This window comes from Pelodiscus sinensis, chromosome 14, assembly GCF_052426305.1.
Source record: "Pelodiscus sinensis isolate ZL-2025 chromosome 14, ASM5242630v1, whole genome shotgun sequence".
Lineage (NCBI taxonomy): Eukaryota > Metazoa > Chordata > Testudines > Trionychidae > Pelodiscus > Pelodiscus sinensis.
In genome coordinates this window covers 23,489,455-23,507,847 of record NC_143065.1, presented here as the reverse complement: position 1 = coordinate 23,507,847, position 18,393 = coordinate 23,489,455, and the positions used below count along the sequence as shown (strand labels likewise).

Genomic DNA, 18,393 nt, shown 5'->3' with positions numbered 1-18,393 from the left:
AGGCTTTTTTACCCTTGCTGTGAAAGTTAATTTTTGAATGTTTAAATAGAAAGCATTATCAAAACCCTTGTTTTAATTATCCTATTTGGTATTGCACTACAAAGATAGCATACTAGACCAAAATGTGACACACCCTTCCATGAGTGGGTGGCAAATGCAAAAACTTTCTTCCTTGCACATTATAGATTCTGCACAAGGATCATTCAGAATGGAGTATGGTCCTCATTTATTTTATATCAAGTAATGAAATGGCAATTTCCGAGTGGGGAAATAAAGACAGAATATGATCATATCAAAGAAAACTGTGCACTTCCTGCCTCTCCAGCTGAAGTTATACCACATGCTGGAAAGAAAGAAGATGAAGGAAGTCCTAGCCAATAAACAGACAGCACATATGGCAAACAAAACGAAAACCCATCCAAATTCATTTGTATAGTCTACATCCTCTTCCCTATGGTTTAATTCAAGAAAAGTAAAATATTTGTTTTAAAATATTGTTAAAGGTTTAAATATTGTTTCAATATTGTCAAAGGTACTGCATTTCTCGGTGAGACGTTTGTTGAAAACATGATTAAAACCTTTTCTGACCTCTAATCTGACACAAACTTGTTAAGATTTAGAAGTACCTTCCACTAAGAAGCTGGCTGAAATTGAAAGGATGCCCTCTTCCTTCCACCCACTCACTCACTCAGCTTAATACACTTTAATTTCTTTAATGAAATCAAAGAGTGTAGGGCCAAATTCAGATGTAGTTTAAGTGGATTCAATATCCATGTAATACTCTGGGTTTTCTTCAGCAGTGTCATAATGAGAGTGAGCATATTTTTCCAAAGGGAAAATGGGACACTCCCACAGGGTTGTCTGATCTTCACCCACATCCTGCACAGGGCCAGCCCCTCGCCCATGGAGGGCTAGGATATGGTCTCTCTCTAACCCAGGACTAGCCACAGCTGCTCTGCAGCCTCCCCAGACTTGAGGCTGCCCCTCCCATGTGCAGGGCTAGCCTAAGCACTTCCCAGGGCCACTGATGGAGGTGGAGGATGGGGACAACTGTGGCAGCCAGAGCCAGAGGTCCTTTAAGTGGCTGCTTGAGCCCTAGGTGGTGCTAAGAGCTAGCTGGGGATGGGAGAGGGGCAGGGCTGTGTGGGACCTTCTGTTTGAGACCCCGCCCATTCTGGGAGTGGGGAACTGGGACCCTCTTACCCTGCCTCCAGGCTCGGCAATTCTGTTGGCTCCCCTAGCCCTCCCTGTCTCCCACCTACACAGGGCCAGCCTTCAGTCCCGCTCCCCACTGATGCACGGGGCCAATTGAGCCCCCTACTGCCCACCCAAGATGGTTGTATGACTCCCCCACCACACGCCCATGCACGTGGCTGGTTGTCTGCTGCACACCCATGTGTGGGACTGCTCAAAGCCCCTCTCTGGTAATGAATTGGCAAGAACAAGCAGGACAAATGTCCAGTTTTATCAAAAGTCAGGACAGGGCCTAAAAAAAGAGACTGTCCCAGCCAAAACAGGACATATGGTCATCCTAGTCACAATCCTTGGTCTAACATTAAATTGTAGGGACTAATGCTGCCTGTTACACTGATTTAAAAGCACAGCAGTTCTAATGAAATCAATGGAGTTATTCTGGATTTACAGTGGAGTAAAGGAGAGCAAAATTTGGCCTTAAGTGTAAATGATTAACTAGTGTAACCAGCACTGATCTAGCTTTCTTTGTAAAGATTACTTTGTCCATTCTGGCACCAGACATGCAGAATATAATATTGGCTTATTAGATCGATTGCCTAAATGCATACACAGCAGACATTCACTAGTGCCATTATTTTATCAATCCCTGGGTAATTATAACAGCTGCTGTTACGATGTTCATCTAAAGTACTGTGCAAACATTTGTGAAACATTTTGGTTTGTTTCATTTGTAGTGAAGCGGAAGCCAAAATGACTTTTCTCTTTGTGCCCTAGTGAAATGTGCTGGAACAGCCTGAGAAATAGACTGTTAAACTAACCACTGCAATAGACAATGAGTTTGTATCAAATCAATGGAGTGTAGATGGTATTACTGTTTTCACCCTCTCTTAAAAAATCTGCCATGTTTGATTATTCAAGTATATGTACATATCTGATGAAAATATTAATCATTGTCTACATATTCCACATTTCCATTCCTTTTATTGTCTTGTCCTGCATTGATCTCTTGGAACCTCTTTCCTCAACATCTCCTTCATTTAGCTTTAATTATTCCTTACGTAAGGAGGCAAGAGCGTTTATATACAGCTACTGTCCTGTTTGGACAAGGGCAAAGAGGCAATTGGAATACAATCCTATAGGGTATGTCTACACTACCCTCCTAGTTCAAACTAGGAGGGTAATGCAGGCATACCACACTTGTAAATGAAGCCCGGGATTTGAATTTCCCGGGCTTCATTTGCATAAGCGGGGAGCCGCCATTTTTAAAACCCCGCTGGTTCGAACCCCGTGCAGCGCGGCTACACGGGGCACGAACTAGGTAGTTCGAACTAGGCTTCACGAGGAGTAACGGTAGTTCGAACTAGGAAGCCTAGTTCGAACTACCTAGTTCGTGCCCCGTGTAGCCGCGCTGCATGGGGTTCGAATCAGCGGGGTTTTAAAAATGGCGGCTCCCCGCTTATGCAAATGAAGCCCGGGAAATTCAAATCCCAGGCTTCATTTGCAAGTGCGGTATGCCTACATTACCCCGCTAGTTCAAACTAGCGGGGTAGTGTAGACATACCCATAGGGAGGCAGCAGAAAATGTGAGAAATATGTGTAGAGATGCAGAATTGCAAAATACTGTTATATTTTATGTACGTATCTGAATAAGATTATACTATGGATTTTTTGTTGTCATGGTTAGTATGCCGTTTCTAGAATAAATATATTGTATTGAATACTAATTTTGAGGCACAGAAGTTATAAAAATAATACTGGGAATTTTGCCATTGACTTCAATAAAAGTATTTCTGAGACTTATGCTACTTAGATTTTGCAGCAAGAAATATGAGTATACTAGTTGGAAAGCCAACATGGCATTAATGGAAAACTGCAGGTTATTCCCTAGTGACTCATTTCCCTCTCATCTCAGTTGAGCCTTGTTTTGGCCTCCTTTGAGACTTGGCATGTTTGGGACCAAATGAAAAATGTGTCTATAAAACAAATATTGATTACTTTAACAAGCTCCTTAAATTTGATTAACCTTTTAAAGCACATTAGTTGGGTCTTTACCCTGTATCAAAATGAATGATGTTTTAATACTTAATGAAGGACACATGGTAAATGCTTCATGTTTATAAGGATTTATTATGTAAGTTTATGATTCAAATTAATTCTGGAATTCTAAATTCAAACAAATCACAATGTACATCTCTTACATTACTTTTTGTTTTTTGGGCTATGTGGAGAATAGACTTGAATTGTAAACTATGACAGCTCCAGGAGCTGGGAAAGTCTGAAATTTCCTCTTTAACAGCAGCACAAGCATCTGAGGTTGATCTGCTTTACAGCACCCAAGGAGGTTTACCGTGTCAGGATTGCAGTAAGAATTATGTACAACGTTTCCTATCCCTGTAACAATTATTGCTGGAAAAACAGATTAAAGTATGCCATTTCCTGTTTGGTGTCATCTTTATAACGAGCAGGTGGAATCAAATATTTAATCTCTGCAGTAGATGACCTCTTCAAAAGTCTGTATTTTTACTATCCAACAGATTTATCTTCTTCTGTTTAGTTCCTAAGACTGTAATCTAGGAAGATTTGAAATAGTCAGAGAATTACTGAATGCTGAAAAAGGCAAAGCGCTGAAGCTAATTTTCAATCAGTAGAGACAATATTACAATTCTGAGAACTTGTTTTTCAAAAGATTAGGTGAAGATATATATGTTAGTAATCTAAACAATGTAATACTATCTATAGAGGATAAGTGTCATTGATTTAATTGTAAATATAATATCTTATTGTGCTTTTGGGGAAAGTAGAAATATGAATAGCACTGAAGTCATTTTTGAATCTTAAGAGGAGAAAATATTGGCAAATTTTTCAACAGCTGTTTATTATGAAAAAGAAGTTAAAGTAACTGTTCCCCAGTCATAGAGAATGAAAAAAACTCAACTTGTATAATAATAAATTATAACAATGATGCTTGAAGCTAATAAAAAAAACTTTTGAAAGAGGTATGTTAGTCCAGTGGGAGTTGTTAAGTTTGCTATTTGTGATTTTAATGCTACTTGGAATTTGTTCTCGGATATTTAAAACTCCTGTTGTTACTCTTCACCAACTGCTTTCCAGACAGCAAAGGCTTCAATAATATACATTTTCCTTTTCTGCATGGCTGACGGACTTCATATGCTATATCCAATTTAAGGGTACAGTATGAGATTACATTGCTAGACTATCGAAAACTGTAGACATTGAAACTGAATCATTGCTGTTTATAGTAATTCTTGCTATTTGTTTTTTGACAGCCATTTGTGATTGGAATAAAAGATGATGCCAAGATTACTGTAAAACTAGCGTAATACTTAGCAGTGCATGAAGTCTGCAGTAGATGGCTTGAACTTATGAGCACTCATAGATTCTCAAGTAAGCAATGTCTTCCTCTGCCCAATGTAATGTGACTGGCTTTGAAGAATTCTTGTTTCAGAAGATGAAATATTATCTCAGCCAGTTTTCTTTGTTCTATTGGAAATGTTTAGAAAGCTTAATTTGAGAGCTAGTTTTGAATGGAAAAACAAATTGATTTTCAGTATAATGGGGTACACTACATTACAGACACATCCAGCCTCAGAAACAACAAAGGGAGTGACATTCAGACTTCTTCCACAAGAGGCTCCTCAGCCTTGTCAGTTATAAAGCACAAGGGCCATCATCTCTTCTACTGGACTTGTGATTTTCCTTGTGATTTCTGCTAAAAGAAACCATTTTTAAACCCAAGAAATATAAGCAGTAAAAATAGTTTACGGGAAAGTAGAATCCTATAAAGATTCTTACGAACCCTCCTTGCACGATATTTCAGCTTTAACACAAAACACCTACCCTGGAACCAGTCAAAAAATTTGACAGACAGTGGCTACCCTACACTGCTGTTGAAATGTCTCACAATGGATAGTCTGGCTAAAGGTTCTGTACAGAAACACATTCATGTCAGGGTCATATTTTATTTTTGTTTGTAAATGGGCTACTACTGTTCACCAGCTCTGCCAGCTGAGCCGTCCCTTTGCAGTATACAAAATGTAAATGACGATAGCTTGCTACAGTGTGTTAAGCTTCAGTGGAAGTTTAGTGGACTCGGTGTTCAATTCTTATACCAAAAACTCAGTTCCTCTTGGGCAGCTAGAGCTATTTTATTTGAAATCTGAATGTATAGTGTTTCAAGAATTGGTTTAAGAATTTGTCTGGGAGCAATTTCTTTGTTTCCAGCAGTGTTACTTTTTTCCAGCCTGATCTATCTTTGTGATCAATAGGAAAAAGCTAAAATTCCATTGACATTAAAAAAAACCCACATATTCAGTAAAGGAAAATAAATGGCCATGGTTAAATGGATTGAGGTCCAGTACTTCTGTGACATTTTCTTTTTTTGCATAACGTATTTCGTTCTCCCTACTCCAGCATTACAAGCTGGATTTTTTATTGCAGTTTGCCATTAAAAATTCCATAGTTAGGGCTGTGTCAGCACTTCTCCTACAAAACCCACTTATGAGAGGTTTAGAACTCAGCTGTAAAAAATCGCTCCAGGATGAAAGGTGGTATACAATGTGTCAGAGGGGGATTTTAAACTATTTTTTCAAAAAGAATGTTGTTTTCTATTTTAAGCTTTTATGAGTATAAACTCCCCAATTTGCTGATTTAATGCACTGCTGCTTGAGTAACTCAGCAATAACAACTTAGTAATCAGCTTATACAAGAAAGTAAAGAGGGGTGGAAATACAGGTATATTGAGATTTCAAGTGATTATGGAAGACACTCAGAAACTTCAACAAAAGCCTCTGTCAGGGATTTTTGTAATAGGCAAGTTCAGGACAAACCCCGTGTCTTGAGTACCTGTGCTGCACTCTGAGAACATGCTGAGTTCCAGGGAAAGAGATCCTACTCCTGAAGTTGTGGAGCTGCAAGGGAGTCAGTCTGTTAGTATGACGCAAGAGCCTGGTATCACATGGGCAATTATATATAAAACTGGAAAAGATGGAGATTAATACAAATTTGGAAGGTGGGCAATGAGCTAGCTAAAGGAGAAATGACAATGGGCTCTGCTGAAAAGAGAACCATTGGGCTGGATGGAGGTTGTTAGTCGAGTTCTTCAGTGATCGGTCTTGGAACTGATATAATTTAATATTTTCATCTATGTTCTCAGCACAAAAAAGAACCATGTGGCAATAACATTTGCTGACAACATAAAATTGGGAGGCATTATCATTATCATTACAGAGAAGGATCAGAATATTATACAGGAAGAACTAGAAGACTTTGAGGACTGAAGTAATAAGAATGGTATGAATTTTCATCATATAAAATGCAAGGTCATGCACTTAGGGACTAATAAGAATTTCTGTTGTAAGTTGGAAAAGACAGAGGAGAAAGATTTGGGTGTCTTAATCAATTGCAGTATCACTATGGCAATCAGTGGGATGCAGTCATGGAAAAGCAAATAAGATTATATCTGCACTGCTCTATAACCCCAGGATTCAATGTCAGCCCGTACCTCCCTTTCCATCTACACATGAATTGCACAAAGCCAGAGCTTACAACCAGGGTCCCAGGATTCCATGGGGGTGGATGGTCTGAACATGAGTCAAGCCAGGAACCAGGCTTCAAGCCTTCTGCTTTGTATTCTACAAATTCACAGGCCAATTTTCTTTCTCTTCTGGACAGTAAAGTTTGGTGGATCATTGGTTTCACTGTCAAGGGGCCTTCTGCAGTCATGAAGAAGGGACTTTGTATGCACAAAGGTAAATAACAAAGTGATGCTTTAACCAAACCTTTCAGAGTTATCTGCTAAAAAGATAGAGATAAAGGGCAAAGTTCAAAAGAACTTTACTGAGACTTAATCTCTTAAATGTCGAAGTCAAGTTTGAAATTTGGATTTAATCTCCTAAATCATTTAGATGTCTTTGAACATTTTGTTTGATGTTTGTACAGATAAATAAATAAATACACAATCTTCAGACTCAAACCTTCAATTATAAGAATTTATGTCTAAAAGGAATTTTTTTTTGAAAGTATAAGAGGTAGGTAGGACACAGTTGTACAATTGACTAAATTACCATATAGTATCACAACACCAACAAAGCTGGTCTGGAAATTAAGAATGATTTAAACAATAGAACAATTTCCAAGAGAATGATTATAGTCTATGGAAACAAAAATCAAGTTTTTAAAAAGCAGCCAGCTACAGTCTTTCAGTCTTTTCAAAAAAATACATAACAACATACACCTCACAAAGCTGATAAAGCCAATGTTGTGTAGTGTGTAAAATACCTTTGATACATCTAATGCTTTGCCACAGGCAGACCATAAAGCACAGTTTGGAAAACATCTTAAAAGCTCTCAATAAATACTAATTTGATCCTAAATATTCAGATCATAAGGACACTAGATAGCCTAATAAGTTGTTTGTTGTGTCATAAACTGTTCTGTAATAAATAAACAAACAAAAGCTAAAAACTTGCATAGAACTACACACATAACCTCCCCATGACCTCTGTTTCCTCCCCCCCCCCCCACTGCCTTTTTTAAGTAAGGTTGCTGGCACTGGGTTGAATAACTGACAAAAGTAAGCGGAGACAGTGAGCTGTGCTTATTTAGGTCTGTATTCTTCCATGCTGCTCAATTTCAGTCCTGTCCCTGGCAGAACAACATCAGTATTCTCTGCCTCTGTTAACTAAGGAAGCAAATCAAGAACCAGACAGGCTAATGGGAACTGAACCTCATTTCTTGGCCTCTTGTTCAACCTATAAAGCCAAACAGAAAGCAGCCCACTTCTCCAGGCCTTCTTTTTGCTAGCTGGGAACTTAACCGTCTCCTACACCCTCCCATCTCACGTGCCAGTCGCTGTGTAGGCTGCCTTTCCAGACACCACTGGGCAGCTGGGAATTGGACCACCTCTCCAGGTTTCTTGTCTACTTGCCAGAGTCTGCAGAACTTCTCTTCCATTTGTGTAAGCCAGTGAAGAATAGGGCTGTAATTCTATTGTCAAAGTTAGTTAAATAGTTCAGACATATCCATTGGAAAATCCTCAGGGAAGCTCAAGTAGGAGGGGAAATAAAAACAGAAAGAACAAAAGAAAAAATGGGTGCCCCCTCCTTTTGTGAATTCCCAATTTTTCTAACCACTTTCACAGAGAAATGCAAAAAGCAACAGTTACTGACTAGAACTGTGTGAAAGGTTTTCAACAAAACCTGAAAACTCATAAAACCCACCTATTTTCATGTCTCACTGCAACTTGAATCTCAAACCAGATTTGTTGAAAGGTTCCCCAAGGTACATGGTTCCAGGACCAGCTGATATAATAAACAACTTTGTTAGACAAAGTGAGGGGAAATCATCACTTGGCCCAATATGACTGTGCAGGGACACGAGACAGAGTAAGATTACCCCATGGCCTCCTCTCTACCACAGTGCTTCATTGCCCTCTCAGACTTTAAATAAGGTACAGTGGAGGGAAGCAGGCCATATGGAGCCACGGTTCCCCATCCCTCTGCAAGTGGACTTTGCAAAGAAGAGATGGGAAACAGAGCCTCAGCTTCATCCTAGAAGAGCTTTCCCTATCCCAGTGTATGTGTGTGTGGGGGGAGGGAGGAACAGGAGAGGGGAGAATAGTAATATGCTACTGGTAAAGGCCAAAAAAAGATAACTTCTACCCAAAGAGCATGTACTGAAGAAAGAACTGGGCCTCTTTATTGTCTCCTAGTACTACATAGGTGGGTACTCCCTTAGTCAAAGCAGTGCCTAAAACCACGCTCTACCTTTTGGTCCATTTTTCTGTCTGTTGCAAATTATTCAAAGCTAACAAAACTAATCCCCTCATCTGATGTAGTCATTATGTTCAATTGCTTGTTACACAAGTCACGTGACCAGTTCAGCCTATGGATTGTTCTCAAATTGCTCATTGGGAGTATTCATTCACTGTTTGCTCAGTTGCACAGTTTGAATAACAAAGGCAGATGAGATCATTTCTGGTTTGTACTTGGATGACCATAATTATTATAGGTGAACATGAAGAAACTCACGCAAAGAAGTACACCTGTACGACATCAATTACTCTGAACATTCTTATGAACTGAATGTGCCTAACTTAATATTGACAAAATAGACAAGGGTCATATAGATCACACACAGTAGTTTAAATAACACACTCAAAGATGCTTCCGTTTCTCTCCTCCCACCCCCAGGATTCATCCAGCTCAAGATTGACTGAGTTCACTTTGGATGCTTTATTCATTCAAACATCAGAGCAAAAACTGGGAGTCTATGCCCACATAGACTGAGAGCAAAGGAACTATTTACAAAAGGAGAACTTGCTCAGAAATGAAGCTGATGTTGCATAGCTCTAGTGCAGTAAGTTCATGTCATTTCAGCCTACTTATTCTCTCTCTGCCTGTTCTTTTGGAGGTGCATCATTTTACCAATATCATCCCTTGTTCAATACAGTCAAACACTATGCTTCCTGTACAATTTATTTATTATATGTACTGCAAAGCCCCCAGACTTGGGCCAGAATCTTATTGTGCTAGGTGCTGTACAAACACAGAACAAAAAAGACAATTCATGCCCCAAAGACCTTACATCACCTTATACTTACCTATACTATAGCTCTATAAGGAAATGTGACACAGGCCAATGCAGGCCTGCTGACAGGGGATGCAGAGGAGGACCCAATGGGTAGGTCAAAGGGGACAATTGCCCTAAGTGCCGGAGATTCAAAGGGCCAGGAGCTCCTGGCTGCCACCACCACCACTACTGCGGCCGGAGACCCATGTCCCTTTGAATTGCTGCTGGAGCACCACAAATAGCTGCCTTGGATATTTTAAATAGAGAGGCAGTGTAAAAATATTTTAAATAAAATTAAATAAACGTGAGGCTCTGAGAACTGCAGGAGATGGGGTGCAGCTAAGGGCTGAACCTTGGCCTCACCCCTTTTGCCCACAGCCCTGCCCCTTCCCACACCTTGCCCCAGGGCCCACAGTGACTGTTAGATCCACTGGGCCTGTGACTACTTTCTGTAACCTGTGCTTCTCTCACTAGCATGATTATTTTAAAGCTTACTTTTCCCCTCCAGTGTCCAGAGCTGCAACCCCCCAGAAAGCTCTGACCATTGGAGGAGCATGGTTCCTCACAACACTTAATGTTCCGACCAAGGGGATATAAGCAGCAGCAGCTCCAAGTCCTATCAGCTGTCTTCAGGTGCCAGAGAATGTCAAAATCTTTCTACATCTTTGTTTCATCCCTCCCTCTCGCTATTATTAAAGTTGTTCATTACCTATTTTTGCAAAGGTTTTGGTGAGTCTTTGTATTTCCATCTACATGGCATTTGTGACTTACTTGGTTCAGTCGAACTTGGCTAGGTTTCACTTCACTTTCTTCCCATCTCAGTAAGGAGCAATGGATTGTATCACTAGAGCAGTCGTTCTCAAGCTTTTTGGCCTGTGACCCACCTGGATCAATGCAAACCTTTCCGTGGACCACCAGCTACTAATGGAAACTCACCATTAATTACATAATTACACCCGAGCCATTTTGCTAGTGCTTCAGCTCTGGAGAACTTTTTAATTTAATTAGTGGATATTAATTTAAATTATTAAACAGATTAAGCACTTTAACTTTCTCATGTTAGTTTATCAAACTTCATTTTAAATAAAGTAAAATATTAATTTATGTCCAACAGAAAAGGTTTCAATGTTTTCTTTATGGCAGGGGTGAGGTCCCATTTTTGGGTTGGAGGCCACTGACTCACAGAAAAATCAGTTGGGGAGCACACCGGTGAGAAGCAAACCCCCCCCCCCCCAATAACCTGCAACCCTCACTGGTGTGACCCCCAACTGAGACCCTTCACTCCTCTGGCACTCCAGCCCCACTGGGAGATGGAGAGGGACAGGGAGGACTGAGGTTCAGGGCTTCCCCTAGGACAGATTTACTCTTCTGGAGTTCCAGGGTGAGTGGATTTTGATGACCTCCCTAGGCTTTGGGATGGGAACAAAAATGAGGGGTTGAGTGTATGGGACAGGGTTGCCAATGAGTGAGATAGGGATGAATGTGCAGGATTTGGGCAGGAGGTGGGGTGCAGGAGGGGATGAGGGTGTGAGGTCTGGATGGGAGGTGGGGTGCAGGAGCAGACTAGGAACAGGTAATCTGGCCAGGGGGAGGGGCCAAGAGTAATGGAAGTACAGTGTCCCACCAGGGGGAGGGTGCAGGAGCAGGCTGGGAGTGGGGGGGCTGGGTAGGAGGAAGGGGCAAGATCAAGGGAAGGTGCAGTGTGTGACCAGAAGGGAGGATGCAGGAGCAAGGGAGGGTGTAGGAGCAGGCTCAGAACGCGTGGTTTGGGCATGAGGGGAAGGAGGGCACTTACTTGCCTTTGTGCCCCACACCGCTCCCTGGCATCAGTGTCCCAGGCATGACCTCCTGCTGCTCCCATTGGTCAGATTCCAACCAATGGGAGCAATGGGAAAGCCACCAGGCAGTGCATCTGTGTACTTCTGATCCCCCAGCTGGGGAAGGGGGAGCAGGAGTGGCAGCATGCAGAGCCACTCCTGGCTCCTCTTCTCCATAAGCAGGATTGCTCAGTGAGGCTTGGGGCTTTATTCCTCTTCTCTCCACCCGCATGAAGACAGGGCTGGAATTCCAACTTTGCAGGGAAGGGGAGGGACACGAGGCTGGAGCACCAGCGGAGCCTCCCCGCTACTGAGGGAGTGAAGGGGCTGAGCTTGAGCCGTGGACCACCTGGAATGCCGCCATAGACCACTAGTGGTCCATGGACTGCAGTTTGAGAACCACGGCACTAGAAAAAAGCACAACAGTTTAAAATGGTGTCTCTCAGGTGGTTAAGTTCTGCACTTTATTGATGCCCAGAGCTTAATTTGTAATGAAAGAGGGGCTAGCTCTCAAGGATTTTTTTTTTATTTTCATAAATTACGTGGCAAGTCCAGAGGTTTCTGGCCTATAAAGCTGGCAAGCCCTGGCACAAATTAGGCACGATTGATGTTATAACTACCTGCGAATAGCCTTCTCAAAAATCCTGAATTTTCAGTTTGGGAGTGTTTTTAAAAATAATTATTTATCTTCACCAGAGAACAACAATAAACTAGCTCTTTTCAAGAGCCTTCTATCCAAGAATCTCAAACCTTTTCAGCATTATTATAGTCATCCTCATTTTATAGTTGGGGAAACAGAAGCAAAGAGATGTGAAATAAAATCATTGGCAATTTTAAAAAAGATGCTTTTAAATACCACAGAGATGCACGGAACCCCGGATCACTGTTTTTGAGGCTTCCAGAGATCTAAGTAGAAGCCAATTAGGGATGCTACACTTTAAGCTAATAGCACCTTTCCTACATTAAAAGTGCATGTCCTTCACTATGCTTGCAGCAGCCTTTCAGTCCCCAAACCTTTCATGAAACCAGGACGAAGGATCTTCCCATTAATCATTGAGCTTAGCGAGAGTTAGTTGGTGTGGCCAGATCCTGCTCTCAGTTATACTGGTGTCGATCCAGGATAATTTTAATGGATTGTCTCTGGTTCAAGAGCAGAATACGGCACAAATTATTCCATATTATGGACATCCTTTTCAAAATATACTATTTACTGTTTATTACATTGATTTTGTAATCATGAGTTTGCTATTACTCATTTTTCTCTTCTCTTGCAAAAAAGACAGATTGTTTAAAGCAAAACAATTAGTTTCCATTTAAAACTCAGTTGGATTAATTTGTCACACAGGATGATGTGGCCTGTCTTAGAATAAAACCTATTATACTACAGCCCAGAGAATATTATTGTTAAGAAATATACCGCATTACAGTATGTGCTGTATCTATAGATAGAATGTGTTCAAAGCATATTGAAAACCACATCTGCCTACATATTTTTTTTCTGAAGTAGTATTTAGTATGCTGATAGCGCAGGAGAAAGTTTCCTCTTTTTTTTTTTTCATCCATGTGCATATTTTTTCCATCCACGTGAAGAATAAAAATTGTTATGTGCACTGAGGCATGTGCAAATGTGTACAACTTGTAGAAAGAAAAAAAACCCTAGTTGTGGGCACTCTGCTAATCAGCTGGGTGGCATCCTGGTTGGCTGCACAAGATCACAGCTTTTAGGGAACACTGCTCAATGGAACAAACTGGCCGTGATATGTGGTGCCTCTGTAATGGGGATGGCACACAGTCCCTCTATCGACACGTCAAACCTGCTGCTGAGCATGATGCTGGTTGGATGCTTTGCTGGGCTCTGGGTGGCGTTTCTGTGGACGTTGTCTCTGTCTAGGCTAATCGTAAGGCCTGAAGCGGGGCGAGGCATAAGAGAATGGTCTCTGTTTGTTGTGGGGCTCAAATCTCTTTTGTCTGTACGGTGAAGTGTACATCCTGAGTGTCCACAGTGTGGTGCGAGAGTCTTTGCCAGAGTGGAAGACTTGATCGGTATTCTGGGCGAAAAGCAGCCAACGATCAAAAGGTAAGTCCTCCACTTTTGATCGAAGGTCCTTTGGGACAGATGCCAGTGGGAGCCAGGAGGCATGGCGCATGACCACTGATGTCGCTGTGGTCCTAGAGCTGTGTCAGCAATATCGAGGGCGATTTGTAGTGCTGTGCGGGCTGTAGCCCTCCTGCACTACAGCCTTCAAGATTTCCCTCTTAGTCTCAGGTAAGTATTTCAGAAGAGCAACCAGCTTGGTATAATTGTCAAAATCGTGATTAGAGAGGAGAGCCGCGTAATTAGCCATCCTGAGGGTTGCCATGGCAGAGGAATAAATTTTTCTGCCCAATAGATCCAAACATTTTGCGCCCTTATCAGTGGTCGTGTTTCTACCCTGTGCCATCTTTGCTCTCTGTTGTGTGGCATCCATGACAATGAAATTCGGCTGAGTATGCATAAACAGGAACTCCGTATCCTTAGATGACACAAAATATTTCTTATCGGCCCGCTTGTTCGTAGGCAGTGTAGAAGCTGGAGTTTGCCAGATGTTGTTGGCAAACTCCATGATGGCTTCATCAAAGTGGAGCGCCACGTTGGATGTTCGGGACGGCTGAAGATTTTTTAGCAGGCGGTGTTGTTTCTGTAGCATATATGTGGTCTACAATTCCTGGAACTGGCGTACTCTCTTAAAGAGTTCCTGGAACTGCTTGTAGTTGTCTGTAGGGGAAGAATCACCCTGAAATACCACATAATCTGATGAAGAGGACGACATATCTGTGGGGGAGTCCATGTGCTTCTGCTCGCAGTCAGAGGGCAGATTATCATCCCTCTCTTGTTGACTAGAAGTCGAGGGAGCATCACCTGTGGGCACTGGAGGAGCTTGCTGAAGAGGTGGGACGTCCTTGGCTGGGCACTGAGGACACTGTGATTGTCTGCGCCTCGGCGATCTGGAGGTGGAGTAAACTGCGCTATGTGAGTGTGGACATTCACTCTGGTAGTAGGTGTAATGGCGGCTGTGACAGTGATATGTGTGAGGGGAGTGCCTTGGGGAATAGGTACTTGAAATCTTACAATTTATGCCTATAGTGAAGGAGTTGGAGACCTGGGTGACCTTGATTGCACTGTATAGTGCGAAGGCGAGCGGGAGTGGTAGGATCAATAGTAATGCCGTGGTGAGTGGGATCGACGCGGAGATCTTAGATACTGCTCTCAAGGGAGAGTGTAATGCCCATGTTGATGGCTTCCTGAATGATAAGAAGCTGGAGGAGAAGGTTCGGGAGAGAAGACAGCTATCTCAGAGCTCGGTGTCGGTGTGCGTACGTGCCTAGCCTTTTGCTGTGCTTTAGTAGGTATCAAAGAGGCATGTGAAGAAGATGGAGACGTGCCCAAAGGGCTAGTCAGTGTCGAAATTAAATCTCTCGGTTCCAACCTCTCCCGGCGGCGAGATGGAGTTAACAGCGTTGCTATTGGTGATGTCAGTGCCACCATTATCACCAGTATCGGTAACCACGCCGGCATTGGTGCCGAGGATGCTGGTGCCGATGGCTGTTGATGCAGTGCCACCGGCGCCTATCGCTTCAGCCGGAGGTATTGGTGACGAGGCTAGCAGTCTCACAATGGCATGAGGCTCTCACGGTGGTATCTCCAGTGCCGATTCTGGTTGCAGCACCGCGTGGACTGTCGATGCCAGGTCAGTCAATATGGCGGGGCTCGGAGCCGATGTGCTATGGCCCTTGCCTGTCTTATCGGTATCATGTAACGGTGGCAGACCCAAGGTGCCTGGTGCGTCGCCCGCACTGACACTCCTGGAAGGAGCGGAACTCCTCTTTTCATGGGACTTACACGGCCTAGAGGTCTCATCTGCTGGTTGCTCCGTGGTCAGTGGCTGTAACGCTCTATTAAAAAGCAGCATTTTGAGCTGCATCTCTCTATCCTGCCTGGCACAGGCAGTTAATCTGGAGCAATGCATGCACTTTTGGGGGATCTGACCTTCCCCAAGGCACTTGATACAGTGCGAATGGCCATCTGATGGAGGCATGGCATCTCAGCATGTCGCACACTTCTTGAACCTGCGGGAACTGGGCATGATGGCACTGGAAGAATCTGTCAGGCACAGTCTTTCTTATTAATAAGTTTTTATTTTAAACTTGAAACGTTGAACTGTTGAAACTCTAAATACCTATATACATGAACTTTTTCTTTTTTTTAAAGAGAACAATATAAACTGGAACTATAACTATAACTATAACTACTGGGAAGGGGCTAAACTAAGACCAATAACAAAACTTTATATCTTTTTAGTCTTTTTGTGTTTCTCCTCAGAATGAAGGAGGAGCCGTCCGGATTCCGTCTGCAGCCATAGACCTCTGCAAAAGGGCGCGAATGGGGTGAGGTGGCATCTGTGCATGTATGGTCTGGCAGGGCTACTGCTAGAGAAAACTTTCTGAGCAGCGCTGGGACGAGCCCGACACCTTTAGTGGAGCACCCACGGGAACACTACTTGACAAATAATAAAGACATCATCCGTTAAAAAATGTTTTTAACATTATGTTTTCCATGTGATCCCACCGTTTCCCCTAGATATCTATATTGTGCATATAGGTATTTCTCTGTGATATATATAACAATCACTCTGTGTAAGTACACTTGATTAAACCAACATTTTAAATGGTCCAATATTTGAAATTCTGTATCCTCCAGAAGTTCTTGTTTCTATATTCAGTTGGTGCATTTCTTCTGTAATCTTTCAGAAAATTTTACATGCAAATTCAGGCTATGTCTAGACTGCAGACTTCTTTTGGAAGAAGCTTTTCCAGAAGAGATCTTCCAAAAAATCTTTTCTGAAAGAGAGCATCCACACTGCAAATGCTCATCGAAAAAGCGATCTTCTTTTTCAAAAGATAGCGTCCACACTGAATGGACGTTATCTCACATTTAAGCTGTGATTACTGTGGATGGAGTGGCCACTTCTTTCCTCTTCTTTCAAAAGAACGCTCTCTTTCCCATCCACACACACCTTTTTCCAAAAGAGCTCTTTCAGAAAAAGGCTTCTTCCTCGTAGAATGAGGATTACCAATGTCAGAAAAACCCCTCTGTTCTTTCTATTTTCTTTTGGAAAAACGCAATTGCAGTGTGGACATAATTGAAGTTTTTTTTCAGAAAAATGGATTTTTCTGAAAAAAATCTGTAGTGTAGACATACCCTCATGTTTACCTTAACACCTCTTTTTAAATAAATGCTGTTTGATTCTGCTTCTTCTTGAAAAGACAGACCTTTTACTTTCTGTCTAAAATGTGCTAAATTGCCAATAAATGAACATGGCATCCACCAAATATGATAGATACTATCTTTTCCCAGAAATTCTGATATGATCCAAAACAAATTCTGGACATAAATATTTCACTTATTTATATAGATATTTTATATTCATGTACCTTGGAATAACTAATAAGTATTTTAATTATTGATTGACTGAAAAATTTCTGAACCTGAGCATAAAAGAAAGAAATATTTTTTTCTTTGTTAATATTTTTGCTTACATCTATAGATGAAGATACAGAGCCCTGAAACAGAAAAAGCATTCCATTTTCACTCGCATTTAGAATTCTATTAAAGTGTTTGCTGAAATGTAATAGATTTTAAAAAAGCACACTGAGAATTAATTTTTTATAGTTTTTATTTACTTATTTATTTACTACAATTTACTCTCAAATCCTTGTAATTCTGTCTCAGAAGCTTAGAAATATAATTTTCTCCTTACTGATTCTGTTTTTTCTATTAAACAAACATTGATTTTTCCCCTGTGTTTTGAATAGAGATAAAATTATCTTGTATATTTTGTATTTATCACCAACAATTTCCTTTTAAATGGGACTACTGTAGCTTCTATAGTAATAACCCTTATTATTGTAGAAGATTGTAGAAGTCTTGAACACTTTCATTATATAGTCTTTTCCATACTGCCTTTGGGCTACATTGCTAGTTTAGAGTCTGTCCTGAGTAAGGGGCAGTCTGCAGCTGTGCCACCCATGGAGTATAAGAAAGAATGGCTTAGTACTTACAATTCACTCTGTGGTTCCCTCATGTTCCAACTGAGACAGTTTCTACTGTGGAATAATCAGTGTTATAATGATCACAGATTACCTCCCCCTCTGTGCCAGCTCAGATCTGCTGCTCAGCACACTAGAGAGTGGAGCCAAGTACATGACCCCCAGTCCTACCTGTTCAGTCTGCACTCACCTGTTAGGATGGGGAGGGAGAAAGCAATGCTTCCGCTGCTCAGTTCTAGCTCTATGATATAATTGGATTATGATATACTGGACCTTATCTAGTCTCGTCATCTCAACTAGGCCCTGCCATTTGCTTTCTGAACACAGCTACAAGTACAGGACCCTGTCTACAGCATGAAACTGTCACTCTCCAGCTTATTCCTTAAACTGCTTTGCTTGGTTTTTGTTAGACGTGGACCATGCTCTCAAAGTCAAATGACAAATGGGAAATGTGTCTTGGGAAGTTCTAGTTGGAGTTTCCTGCAGAAAAGTGGGTGTGACAGGTTAAATCACAGAAATCACCTTGCAGTTGTCTCCCAGTGTGCTGATCATGACACCGATGTCCATCTTCTTGGGCTCCCCACCATTCTGGCCTGCTGTGCCAGAAGCTCTGGTCTCTCCCAGCAAAGTTACAATCTTGGGGTGACATCCCCTCCCTGCAGAGCAACGCAGATGCTGAACCATTTCAGCTCCAGGAGAGCTCAGC

General features: G+C 41.8%; 1 protein-coding gene across 3 annotated transcripts in view; it reads right to left on the bottom strand.

The window, feature by feature from the left end:
* Positions 1-18,393, bottom strand: part of SEMA6D (semaphorin 6D) — a 365,529-nt gene that overhangs the window by 152,959 nt on the left and 194,177 nt on the right. Inside the window, exon 1 of one of the 3 annotated variants that reach the window (XM_075897220.2) lies at positions 18,210-18,225. The exons of the other annotated variants lie outside the window; for them this stretch is intronic. The gene's annotated coding sequence lies outside the window, so the exon portion shown is untranslated. Of the gene's footprint in view, positions 1-18,209; positions 18,226-18,393 lie in introns of those variants that run through there. 3 annotated transcript variants of the gene reach the window in all.